This window comes from Humulus lupulus, chromosome X (assembly GCF_963169125.1).
Source record: "Humulus lupulus chromosome X, drHumLupu1.1, whole genome shotgun sequence".
Lineage (NCBI taxonomy): Eukaryota > Viridiplantae > Streptophyta > Magnoliopsida > Rosales > Cannabaceae > Humulus > Humulus lupulus.
Window position 1 is genome coordinate 29,662,883 of NC_084802.1, and position 15,045 is coordinate 29,677,927.

Here is a 15,045-nt window from a genome sequence, read left to right on the forward strand (position 1 = left end):
GCTAAACCCAGAAAGCTTCTCACCTCGGGAACATTGCTCGGTCTAGGCCAATCTCTGACCGCCTCAATCTTACTTGGGTCAACCAGAATCCCTTCCTTGCTAACGATATGGCCCAGGAATGTAACTTGTGGCAACCAAAACTCACACTTACTGAACTTAGCGTACAACTTATGCTCCCTCAATCGCTGTAGTAACAACTACAGATGCTGCTCATGTTCCATCTCTGTTTGAGAATACACCAAGATATCATCAATGAACACGATCACAAACTTGTCCAGATAGTCCTTGAAAACCCTATTCATCATATCCATAAAAGCTGCTGGGGCATTGGTTAACCCAAAGGACATAACCAGGAATTCATAGCGTCCATACCTCGTTCGGAAAGTGGTCTTTGGTATGTCCTCCTCTTTAATCCTTAACTGATGGTAACCTAATCGGAGATCTATCTTGGAGAACACTGTCCTTCCCTATAGCTGATCAAACAAATCATCGATCCTAGGCAATGGATACTTATTCTTAATGGTTAGCTTATTCAGCTCCCTGTAGTCAATACACATCCGGAGGGATCCATCCTTCTTCTTAACGAACAACACTGGAGCACCCCATGGCAAGAAACTCAGTCTAATGAACCCCAAATCAAGCAACTCCTGCAGCTGAATCTTCAATTCCTTTAACTTCGCGGGAGCCATTCTATAAGGTGTCCTAGATACTGGCTCTGCTCCTGGTATCAACTCTATAACAAAGTCAATCTCCCTCTGAGGCGGCAACCCTAGCAGATCCGCTGGAAACAACTCTGGAAACTCACTCACCACCCTTGTCTCACCCGGTCCAACTGGCACCACCCTAGAAGTATCCACAATGCTTGCCAGGAATCCTATGCAACCTTTCTGCATCAGGTCCCTAGCCCGTAAGGCTGAAATCATCGGTACACGCGGTCCACTAACTGTCCCCACAAACACAAGGGTACTTCCCCTTCTAGTTCAAAAGTCACCATCCTGCGCCTGCAGTCTATCGTTGTCCCATACTTGGATAGCCAATCCATTCCCAAGATCATGTCAAAATCATCCATCTCTAACTCAATCAAGTCAACAAACAATTCCCTACCATCTACCTCCATAGGCAATGCCCTAATCCACTTCCTAGAGACTACCAACTCCCCTGTTGGCAATAAAGTCTGAAATCCCCTAGCATACACACCACTACGTCTACAAAGCTGATCTATCACCCTAGCAGATACAAATGAGTGGGTAGCCCCTGAATCAAACAATGCAGAATACAAAGAACCAGCACTAGAGATCTGACCTGTCACCACTGATGGGCTAGCCTCCGCCTCAGTCTGTGTCAAAGTGAACACCCTGGCAGGAGCAAGACTATCACTTTGCTTCTGCTCCTCCTTCTTAACTTGAGGGCAATCCCTCTTCAAATGGCTGGCACTCCCACAAACAAAGCAGGCCCTGATCCTACACTCACCCTGGTGTCGACGCCTGCACCGCGGATACATAGGAAAACTCCTCCAGTTATCACCGCCACCCTGACGGCCGGTGAAAGCACCCCGCACTCTCCTATCAGTACTAGGAGAAATAAATGAATCCGGAGCTCTCCTTTTCTGCGCACTGGGGCCACTGCCCTGACTGGTCCCAACAAAAGGAGGCACTGTCCTCCTGGCATCGCGCCTAACAGCGCTGTCCTTCCATATTTGATCATCAGCCCTCTCTGCAGTAAGGGCCTTATCCACCGCTTGGCCATAGGTGGTAGTCGCTGGGTCCAAGGTGATATTCACATCGCGGGCAATCATAACATTCAACCCCCGCACGAACCTATCCCTCCTGGCCGCATCTGTCGGCACTAGATCTGGCGCAAACTTCGCCAATCTATCAAACTTGATTGCATACTCTATTACTGTTGATCGATTCTGGGTCAGGTTGATAAACTCAACAACCTTCGCAGCTTGCACTGCCACACTGTAATACTTCTCGTTAAAGACACCTTTAAACTCCTCCCATGTCATAACCGCAACATTCCTCCGCTGGCTCACCACATCCCACCAGATACGAGCATCAGCCCTGAGCATATAGCTTGCACAATCAACCCTGTCATGTCCTTCGACCCTCATAAAATCCAAGATCAAGGAAATCAGGTTCATCCACTGTTCTGCCAGCAACGGGTCCGAACCACCCTCAAAAGTAGGAAGTTGCTGCTTCCTGAACCTTTCATACAAAGGCTCCAACCTATTCTCCAGAGTAGACTGAACAGGTACTGGCACTGCAGCCTGCTGCATTGGCAACCCAGTAACCTGAGGCGGGGCCTGCTGCCTCATCTGTCGCAACTCTTCCTCTGTTCTCTGCAGTCTGGCTTCCATTTCAGCCAATATCTGTTGCCAGTTCTGTGGGGTAGGTGGAGGGTCCTGACCCTGATTGTCATCCTCGGCCCTACTGCTGCGGAGTCTAGCTGATTGACAAGGCATCTCAACAAATATTCCTGCAACCATCGACGCCGCTCATTAGGCAAGATAACAACATCCAAAACCACCTCCCTGGCACATAATCCACACAAAACAGCTCATATAGCATATAACACACAGCAGGCCATGCCCTAGCATCATGCATATGTTAACTAATTCATTATGCTCTATTCAAGATAAACAGGTATGCAGGGCATTTAAACACATATTCAGACATACCAACCATTCTTACCAACCAACCCTGAGTTTAGCCTGTCACTGACTGCGTGTGTACATGTTCGATCAATCTCCAGAACCAATAACCTTGGCTCGCTCTGATACCAAGTTGTAACGCCCTACTTCCTTAGAGTCGTTACTAAGTGTGTTTAAAATCGTGCTTTCAACTCGCTAATCAAGGTTTTAACTCAAAACGTGTAACTAAGCCATAATTAAAAGGAAAACATTAGAGAAAGTAGTTTTTCACAACTAATCATAAAAGTTTACACTTGGGATCCCAAAACATAGTTTAGAAAATATTTACAACACAAAACTGATCAGAGTCGACTAAACGACAAAATCTAAGTTTATTTACAAACATCTCCCAAAACTTCCTAGCTGTGACAGCCATGCTGGCCGGACATGTACACGCCGCCTCACGCCAGCTATGCTCATGGTTGGTTGATCTTCTCTTTACCCTTACCTGCATCACAGAGCATCTGTGAGCCGAAGCCCAGCAAGAAAACCCATAACAGATAACATATGCAGTACACAAATCAAACATATAAACAGGCCACATATGGCTAAACACATACGGCCTAGCCATCCCAGGCGTTTATGTAATGACCCACTACTCTAGACTTTTGGACCATTAACGAAACTATACATACAAATTCTTACTAAAGCTTACATTTGCGAAAATACCATAATTTTATTAGAAAACTTATAGAAATAAGAGTTACTTACATAAATACCAAGAAGGATATGGGATCCCATTGTTTGAAAAACAAAACATAACATGATTTATAAAATAAAGGGATTACATAGTAAGTGCGGAAAACACATATAAAGACCATAAATAAATGACTACATCCTCGAAATCGAACACTCGACTCCTTGAATCCATTCACCATCGATACACAATCTCCAAGCATCCACGAACCTTACCGCCACTAAAAGCTATTTTCCTGCACATTTAAACAAAAAGGAATGAGCCTAATGCCCAGCAAGGAAAAATCTAACACATACTTCATATACATAAATTTCATAATAAACATAAAGACATATCATAACACTTATTACACTTACTATAATGGCCATTATTACTTGGGGTCCCATAGACTAAACAAGTCATATGCCCGTGAGATTAGTGGGGTCCTTCTAGCTAAGTAGGTCATATGCCCATAATCTATTTGGGGTCTTGTTAGTCATATGGGTCATATGCCCAAGCCTACAATCATACATGTCATAACACTTATCATAACATAAGAAACATAAGATAACATATAGAACATATAACGTATGCATTTCTATCCTATTTTCCTTACCAAAGTTACCGGGATATGAGGACAGCGTTGGGACTTTGGAACACTCCTAATAACCATATGAAAAAGAGTGAGTCTAATGAAGAAAAGAGATGAAAAGGAATGGGAGGACTAAACCATTGAGAGAAATACTTACCAAAAACTTATGTGCAAGTTCTTAGATTTCCTAACCAAAATAAGAGTAAGGTTAGAAGACTGAGTAGAAGACTATGAGAAGGAAAAATAACATGAAACCAATGAACTAGAGAGTGTGGAAATACCTTGAAGACTTGTAGGACAATCTAAACCTTGAACCGAAATACTATGAAACCTTACTTCCCAAAGTGTTTGATAAGCTTATGGTGATCAAGCTTATGATTCCCCAACCCAGGTGTTTACACTCTCACACTCACTTAGCACATGCAGCCTCTGAACTTAGAGCAAAAGATGAATAATGGCTGGGTACTAGGTCCTATTTATAGAGTTTAGGAATTAAAGGATCTAAATTTTACTTGAATAAAAATAATAGCTTTTCAGGTGAAAATAATTTGAATAATCGTTTAGCAGAGGCTGAAGACTCGTTCAAAAAGATGCTGGACTTATCAAGAGATTGAATGGCTGAATGGAAAAAGAATTCAAAAACTATCAAAACATACTGAAGGAGGCGATATATTGCCCCCTGTAGGCGATATATCGCCTGGGCCAGTATGCCCGAGGCAGCCGTGCATCATCTCGTGTTTTCCGTATCTACGTGCTGCGATATATCGCCCCCTATAGCTGCGATATATCGGCACACGCTGATTAATTAAACACGAAATTACACATTTTTTAGCTAAGTTTGAATGGAGTAAACATCCTTGACTAAGCCCTCAACGTATTCAAAGCTGCTGACTGACCTATAGCATTCAAACTTTTACCCTTATTAAATTAAATCCTCAAAATACTTAATCCTTAATCACCCATTCATAACATGTGCTTAAAATCCTATTGGTCCTTATCTAAACCTTATAGTATAATAAATATTATCCTTAATATCAGTCATATAATCAAACCTTAGGTTAACATTAATTTTCTTAAACTATAGGTTAAACTTAGAAAATCTATAAGTACTACTATGAGTGTCCAAATAATTCCCGGTCTGAACCAAAAATCCACAGTTACAAAGATAATGCTATAAATACTATAATACTACTATCTAACTAGCTAAGTAAAGTTCTTGGACTCTACAGTTTACCAAGCCCTGGGTTCGCGGACCACGCCGTAAGGATATCTCAGGTATCCTGTTAGAGACTTGCCCTGGCAACTCGCACTTCACGTGCTCGACGCTGCTCCCGGCCTCATGCCGTTCTCGGCCTTGCACTCATCATGCTTGATGCCGTTCCCGGCCCCACGCCGTTCCCGGCTCTTACCGATCACACATATAATATCAAGCACAATATTACAACGAGCACATAATTTAGGCATAAACAAACAAAGAGCCATGCTCTACAACTCTAGTATATAGGGCTCGGCCCTGCATGTCATTTCCATTCAATATATTGGGCTCAGCCCTGCACACAAGCTCTATGGAAACAGGGGTTTTCTTACCTAAGTTCCGAGCTTCCTGAGCACCGATGCCCAGAGCACAGTCCGCTAACGTGAGCCTCGCCGAAATCCTAGTCACAACACATAACAATATCCGACCATCAAATTCCAACCCAACAAATAACCTCAAACTGTAACCCTAACCTCCGGGATCTTGAATTCTATCAATCCGAATGATAAAATCCATCCCGAGCCTTACCCTTCAAGTTCCCAAGTCAAAAATATCATTAAAATCCTCACTGACACTAAGGGCCGCGACCCCTCCCACTAGAACCGCGGCTAGCCTCAAAACAGAGGCTAGCTCTCCACTGACCACCACGCGGGCCGTGGCATGCCCTGCAAGCGCCGTGATGCGCTCAAATTCCCTCAGCCTCCCATGGCTGCGTGCGCATGCGGGCCGCGGCACACCCCTCCTAGGGCCGCGGCGCAATACGACGAACCCAGATTTTCCATCAGTTTTTCATCCTTTCTTCAAGCCAATTACCACCAAACCTAAGCTAATAATCTTAGATAATAACACCATCATTCCAGCTCAATATTAACACCAAAACTCAACAGAAATCTTCCCCAAAACACAATCAAAGTATCCAAAAATAGCCTAGTTCTTACTCACATGCAAAGCTTGGTAAAACACAGCTGAACTTAAGCATAACTTCCATGAAAAGCTTATCTCTTGTTGAGCTTAATTCCAGTGATGATCCTCAAATTCCCAGACTTCAAGTTCCTAAGGTATCCCAGCTGAAATCCCTTCAGTTCCTTGGTGATTTCTTTAGGTTTCCTCTTGAGTTCCACCTTAGAGAGTGTAAGAGAAAGGAGAGCAAAAGCTAACTTCAATTCTTAGGAGAGTATGGGTCGGTTTCTCAAGGTTTCTAAACAGTTCCTTTCATTTATTTGTTTTATATAACTTAAGTCTAAAGGATACCTCAAGGCTCGGGGTACCAAAACGTCCCCGAGGGCAAAAATGGTAAATTCCCCAAATATTCCCACCTAGACATTCTATCCTCAAATATATCTCCAAATATTTATTTCTATGTCCCAATAATCCCACATCTCAACTAATACCCGAATTACCCCTCGACTCGCCCCGAGTCCGAATCTCAACCCCGTTGTGACTCTCTTGCTAATTGCTCCCCAGGACTGTCTCGGATCGTGCTGTACAGACATATCACACATATACAACATATATTTCATTTACCACATTTATGCCCCCAATATCCAGACGGGGCCCACATGCACATTTAACTCAATTAAACATGCATCATAATCATATATACACATAAATTCACATATAAGCAAATTAAACCACTTATTGCCCTCCAGGCACAATAATCAAGGCCCTAAGCCCGATTAGCAAATTCGGGTCGTTACAGACTTCCTGATGGTTTCGGTTCAAATTCCTCTAAGAAAGTAACTGACAATGACGGCAACATTGTTGGGTTGAAATCCCGTGATTGTCACATTCTTATGCAACGTCTTTTGCCGGTAAGAGTTTGAGGCTACTTGGATAATGTAACGCCCTAATTTCTCATAGATTACCAAGAACACATCGTTTGGTCATAATTATAAATACTGCTCTTTTATTGGATAAAAACTTGAAAATAAATACATGGATCCATGGTTTTACAAAAATAAAATAATTTCCTTTAACACAAAAATGAGCAACATTTAAGTAAAACTTTAAAATAATGTGCTTTTATAAAAATAGGCCCGCTTGATCTTCCTCAACTATATGGTCCCCACGAGTACATCACGAAGCTCTTAGATCCCCACTCGCCACCGACCTTTCTATCCTTAATTGCCTGAAATACTAACATCATAAGGGGTGAGCTTTTAAGCCCAGTAAGGAAAATACAAACAAGAGTTAGTCATATAATCAAACATAACATAAATTCACAAGAGTCATACAAACATAAAACTCTAGGTCATATCATAGTTTAAGTCATAATTCTTTATCATAATCTAAGTCATAAATTGTAAATCATACTCTAAGTCATAGGTCATAAGTCATAAATCATAAGTCATAGATCATAAATCATAAATCATAAATCATAGGTCATAAATCATAATCCTAACTATAGGACATAAGTCATAATCATAACTATAGGTCATAGGTCATAATAACAAGTCAGATATAATAAAAAGATAAGTGTTTGTACATGGGTGTCAATTAAGCCCCGGACATCACTTAGGTCCGTCATAAAGTTTTGGCAACCGAGCCTACCGGACATAGTCCGTCATACATCATTGGACACCTTAGGTCCAGACACACTTACCCCTTTATTGTACCTGAAATGTTAGGTCATACAAACATAAACTATATCATAAACTACATAACTAGGTCATAATACTAAACTACCTAATTTTCCTTACCAAAAATCGGAATATTGGAGACAAGAGCGGGATTGAAATTCCTAAAACCAAACATAAAGAAACCATAAGTTTCCTAAAGAAAAATAAGATGAAGAGAATATCTAAACCATCGAGATAAGAACTTACCGAAAACCTTATGTTTCAAAGGAATTGAACACCTAACCAAAAGTAACTATCACAAGTTAGGATTTGAAGAAAAATGAAAGAATAATAGAAACTATAGTGAACTAAACCTAAAGATAATGAATACCTTGGATAGCTTAGAACCTCGATCTATACCCCGAACACCGAAATCACACAAAAACTTACTTCCCAAGTATTTTATAAAAGCTTTAGATTTGAAAGCTTTCACCCCAAAACCCTAGTGTTTCTCTCTAGAATGAACTTAGCAGCTTCGAGGCTCTGAACTGTGCTTGAATGATGATCAAAATGGCTGAGTGAAGGGTCCTATTTATAAAGTTCAAGGAGTGAAACTAACTCCCATTTCAATGAATAAATAAATGATTAAAAATTTGAATAAATTTGAATTATCTGTTCAAGAGATGCCCAGAACTCGGTCAAAAACGTTCAGGAACGAGTCAAGGTTGTTGAGGGTTGTTTCTAGTTCAGAATTCTACGAAAACTAAAAAATGACTCACTGGAGTCGATATATCGCCCCTACCATGTTTCTGAGGGTTTGTGGTTTCTTTCATGCAAAGTCGACGTGTTTTCCGTATCAATCATAGGCGACACATCGGCCCTTATAGCGGCGATATATCGGCATACGCTAATATTTCAAACACGTTTTTGCACACTTTCAGCATACATGAATTTGTTTAAACCACTTTGACTAAGTAAAACATGATCCTAATAGATGAGGGAAGGTTCTAGACCTTCTAGATCGATCCTTTAATAAATTTATTCATCTAAAATCCTTAATTCCTTAATAAGCATGCTTGTGACAAGTGTCACGTTCTTATTTATTTTTTCTAAACCTTAGGTTATGATAAATAATATTCTTAGGACCAGCTATATTAATCAAACCTTATGATAAAATTAATATTTCTAAACCATATGCTAAACTTATAAAGTTTCCAACTAAATCCTGGCTTTGATCAATATCCACGAAAACTAAAATTCTACAGCTACTACTACTACTACTTTACGCAAATTTGTTACTACCACTACCACTACCACTACCACTACCACTACCACTATCACTACCACTACTACTACTACTACTACTACATTGAGCTTTGCAAGTTCTTTACGCAAATTTGTGCTCGTACATTGGTTATTAAGGACATGGAGAATGCAGAAGATCAAGTGATACAAATTTTGTGCAAGTTGGAGTTAATTTTTCCTCCATCCTTTTTGACATAATGATTCATTTAATTCTTCATTTACCGCAAGAAGCTATCCTCGGAGGACCAGTTTACATGAGGTGGATATATCCGTTTGAGAGATATATGAAGAAGTTGAAAAATTATGTCAGGAATAAGGTGCACCCTGAAGGTTCAATAGTGGAGGGTTATGTTACCAATGAAGCTTTGACTTTTGGTTCAATATATTCATGTCGTACAGACTAAATTTAATCGTCCGGAAAAAAATGCGGGTATTGTTATTCCTAAAAGACAATTGCCAGTTTTTGAATCACAATGTCATCCAAGTAGCAAAAAGAAAATCATATCCCTTGACTATCTTCATCGAAAAGAAGTGGAGTGGTTTGTACTCAACAATTGCCTTGAAATCCAACCATATATGGAGTAAGTAGCTCAACACATATATGAATTCATTAAATTTAATTCATGGAAAACGGTTATCTTACCTTAATCCTTGTGCTATACAGTGAATGCCTTTGAGAAAATTCAATCATAAATCTTCAAAAAAAATTCTTTATCTGGTTTAAATTGAAGGGAAATTATCAAAACTATAGAATTCTTACAAAACTCGCATCGAATAATACTCATCTCATTGTGTATTCTTTTTTTGTGTCATACTCTATAGATGGGTCGTTTGCGACAAGTACAGTCAACTGAGTGTACTGATGAATTATTTGCTTTAGCGAACGGGTCCAATCAGAATGCATACTCCTACACGGCTTGCACTATTAACAGTGTGAAGCTTTTGGTCCATAGTCATGACAAAAGACATACCACTCAAAATAGTGGAGTTTCGGTGCCAGGAACCGATTGTTTAACTTTTTATGGCCAACTTGAGGAGATTGTAGAGTTATGCTATCCCCATGGTTACTTAGTAGTAATGTTTCGATGCAAATGGTTCAACACCGATGCAAGCAAGGGTCAAAATGTGACTGAGAATAACATAACTAGTATCATGATTAATTCTGAATGGTAAAAGAACGATCAGTTTATTCTCGTCACTCAAGCAAAACAAGTTTTCTACTTGGAAGATCCTCCAGGAAACAAAAATTGGAAGGTAGTAGAAGAAGTCAATCATCGAAAGATCTGGGATCATCCAAGTATCGATGATGATAACGAGGTTGATGTCGTGCATGATAGCACTTCATCAAATTTTATACTCACTGTGGAATTAGGAGAGTTGGAGATTATGCATTTGGATCGACCTGGTCACACCAGCGTAATAGGAAAAACGTCTCAATCTGTTCCAGATGTGGATGATGATTTCATCAATGACGATGATGACGACGAAAGTAGTGAAGATGATTTAGAAAGTGTAGATGATGATGTAGGAATCAACATTGATGAGGAATAATATTTTCTTATGCATATTGATATTTGTATGTTTAATGTGTATGTTTTAATTTCAAGACTTTTCAATCAATATATGACTTTTCTCAACAATGTTTGTTTTTCAATAGTTTCAACTGCAATACTGAAATTATTTAAGTTATGTAATTAACCTCCAACTATAACTGAATTTAATTGTATTGTTTAATTAACATATGCAGCGGCTACTGCAAAAAGAAGAGCTCAGTCTCGATCCAAAAATTTGCAGCAGCTCGTCAACGACAATAAAGGTCTGTTGGCTCTACAATTTGATCTGAAGGAGGGAACCTACAAAGCAGCTGGTGATTTTGGGACATTGTTACCGAGGCTTATTGGTAACCTTATTGGTCACCATGTCCCGTTATATTATGACTCATGGCAAAGTGTCCTGGATGAGCATAAGATTGGATTGATGCAAAAGCTTGAGGTAAATTTATCTACTTATTCACATGTAATGTTTTTTGTATATAATTTAAAAAATCTCACCATTTTTTTGAAGGAATTTTTCATTCTTCCCCGAGCTCTCCCTGAGTGGCGACTGGTAAAGACTAGAATTGAGCGAGAGTTTCACGATCACTACAAGGATTGAAAAGGTCGCAAGAAAAGATACTTTGATGAACATGGAGGGTATGATGATATCGAGATAGCCAGATTGAATCCACCAGAGGACATTGACAACGAGACTTGGAAAAAGTTGGTTGACATTTCTACCATTCCACAGTTCATGGCACGCTCAAAGGCAAATGCTGACAACAGAGCAAAACAGAAGTATCCAAATCTCCATGGATCGACTTCTTATGCTTCAGCTTGATTTAAGAAGGTAAATAAAAATATATAGATAATTTAAAATATTTTAAGTTATCTTAATAATAATTTCAATATTTAACTGAGATTTTGTTAAATTTTGTTATCTAAAGATGAATCTTCAGACTAAGGAACTGCCCAGCATTATCGATACGTTCAATGACATGCACAATCATCTGACACGTGGATGGGTGAACACAAATGCTAAGGATGCTTATGTAAGTAACTTTCTAAGTTATATATATGTATATTATTCAATTATATTATGCATTAATTGTCTTGTTTCTAAACTGCAGGATGCCTTGCAGCAAGAAGTCCAAACACAATCCCAATCTCAATCTCAATTTGAATCTGAAGCAAGAAGTGCCACTATCAATGAGACACAAGTCATCTCAAAGGCACTTGGTCAACGTCGTGGCCACAACCAAGGTATTGGACGCAAGTTAACGGGCACTAGTACCTTCGCCTCAAGCGCCACCGGATCCTCTTCACAATCAGAGGCATCATCATTTTCGTCCACCATAGTTGGCCCTCCAACGATACCACCTGAGGCTTTCCAGTCCATGATTCAACATTTATCAGTCAAGCCTTTATGACCCAGAACAACAACTTCTAGCAAATGCAACAATTTTTGCAAGCAAAAAATCCGAAAATCTAAGCTCCACAATTTCACCCTGTCAACTTAGACATGAATATGATACAGTCCATGATGGAAAACTTTCAAACACAACAACCACAGCAGCCACAACCACCACAACCATCACAATAGCAACCACCACAGCCTGACGATATTCACTTTCAAATTGCTTTTGATGATATTTAGTTTTATTATATTACTATTTTGAACTTATTAATATTTTGTGTTGGTTTTTTTTTTTATTTTGAAGACAATACTACTTATGTTTGGTTATCTTACATTTTGGAGACTATGGATATTGTTAAATTGGGTTTATTATTTAATTAATAAAATGGTTTTATTATTTAATTAAATAAGCTGGTTTTATTTATTTATTTAATTAATATTTAATATTTTATTCAATAAATTTGAATCAATATAATTAAATTTTTTTTATAATTGTATACCTACAACGACATGTCGTCGCCGTAGGGTGCACACTGAACACGAAAATTTGAGTTTTCGTGACACTACAACGATGACATGGCGTCGCAGAAGGCATATAATGTAACGACCCAGATTTTCGAGACTCGATAATGCGGAAATATAAATGTTTTCATTTAACAAAATGTCTCAAAAATCCGTATAAAAAAAACTTTTTTAAAAAGTCGTATGACCATACTTAACATTTAGTTACAAACATATTTTATAAAGAGTAAAGTGAGCCTAGTTTAGGAAAATTACACAACATTTCCAAAAATAAAACGGCTTCCCAAAAGGTCGGTCCACATGTACATTTGCAAGGAAGACTACAGCGCTCACTGCTCTGCCTTGCCCTTGCTTTTACCTACAACATGAAACAACTAGGTAAGCGAAAACGCTTAGTAAGATCAACTTTCAAACAAAGCATGTAGAGAATTAGGGTTCCGGACCCTACACAATCAATTTCAAGAACGCTAAAGCGTCCTGACAAACTTATGGTCATGCCTGTTAACCAGTGATAAATTAATTCATAACTAGATAAAATCTTGCACTCAGAAAATCCCAGAACAAGCAGATATATTATATCACAACTATATCTTATCAATAATTATATCCCTGCACTCAGAAAATCCCAGAGCAAGCAGATATATTATATCACAATATAATTCGAGACCAACGCTCTACAATTTCCATCAATTCAGGTGTAACACGCCCTCCAACATAATTGTTAATCTGTAAAAGAGAATCGAGTCTCCACACTAAGATCTAGCCAATAAATATCCTCATCAATGGTAACTATCGTGTTACCTAGGGCATCGCTACTTATCCAAGAGTGTAATCCAATTTACACGGTTTTATGGAGACTTCTATGTTAACTAGTGGTGCTGGTGAGCAGTTGCCCCTAGGGTATTTAGCCTCACTCAATCTTGGCAACCCCTAGTATCTCTAGGCACTCTCACTGAATGGCCAATATTCACGGCTGCTGTCCGGGAATAACTTATCTGAGCACTTGCTCGGGTTCTAACCATTCAATGATTAAGTAAGTATGAGGTCCCCTAGGTCCCATTTATCTTGGCACCCCTAGGTTTAACCAGCTAATCCTCACCTCTTGGCCACTCGTCGCAGTAATGAGCCGGACATAATAAAATCAAGCAGTGTGACGGGGATCAACCGTCTAGGATATGAAGGATATCTACCATTCATATTTTCTAAATCAGCACTCACTAGACTAACGTCTCTAAGCAACTTTCTATGACAGTCTATATATGTGCATGTATCCATATACTAACATACAAGACAATAATCATTTCATGGTGCAGCCATGCAATATAAGTTGACTTACTTGGAGTCCTTAGCGCTCAGCAGGTTTTCACCCTCCAACGTTCAGTCCAGTTACGCTTAGCCAATACTGTAGTTATCCATACAGTATACTCGGATTAATTATGGCACTCATAATTCATTATTATTATTTTTGGCAGTTTGGTCATTTTAATAAAAGTCATTTGTAAGGATTTATAATCCTTATTTGGTTTTAAACCTATTAAGGAAAGTCATACAAAATATTCGAGACTAAACCCTAAGTCTCGGGGAGGCCTATCCTAAGGTCTCGATACCTAGGCTCGGGTATCACAATGGTATTTTCCTACAATCTGCTAAAAATCTTATTCTTTCAAGATATCGCTATTAACCCGCACTTTCGACTAGTCGGTTAAAATATGTAAGATTTTAGCCAGTATTATATCCAGAAAATACTAATAAATTCCTTAATTATTTTTAAAGAAAATAAACTCTTAAATTTTCCTTTTATTTTTCTTAAGGTTTTAATATCTAAAATCTGTTTTAAGAAAATTGCCTAATTTGTCTTAATTAGGAAAACCGTTAAAAATTTACCATCTTGACTAATTAATTTTCCAAAATCAATTAATCAATTTTACTTACTAGAAAAAATAATTCATTTAATTATTTTCTCAAAATATAGGGTTTTAAACCCTCTTTTAATTTATTAACTATTAATAAATTAAATCTCTTATTTTTAGAAAGAATAAAAACTCTTTAATAAAAATAATTCATTTAAACTCAAAGGGGTAATTTTAGTGAAAATATGATTTCAAGACTTACCAATTTATATCTTGAAATAAGCAAAATTTTACTTTTTACCTTATGTTCCAAAATCTCATTTTTACACTAAGTGTGAAAAGCCTATTTTTCACATTTTTAACTACATACTTCGTTAGTTCATAACTTGAAATTTACTTACCCAATTGTTACCAAAATTTCCCAATTTCATTTTTGTTATGCCATTTAGGTCTTTGTAAAATCTTAGGTCAAAATGAGTATTTTTGATTGGTGAAATCATTTTCCAACAATGAGGTAAAAATGACCTTATTTTCAAGTCCTTATTTTTTCCAAACTTTGACAGTTAATAACTTTCAAACCGTTCAATATTTTCTTACCAAATTTTACAGTGGAATAATAGGTTATGTCATAAATATGTCCACA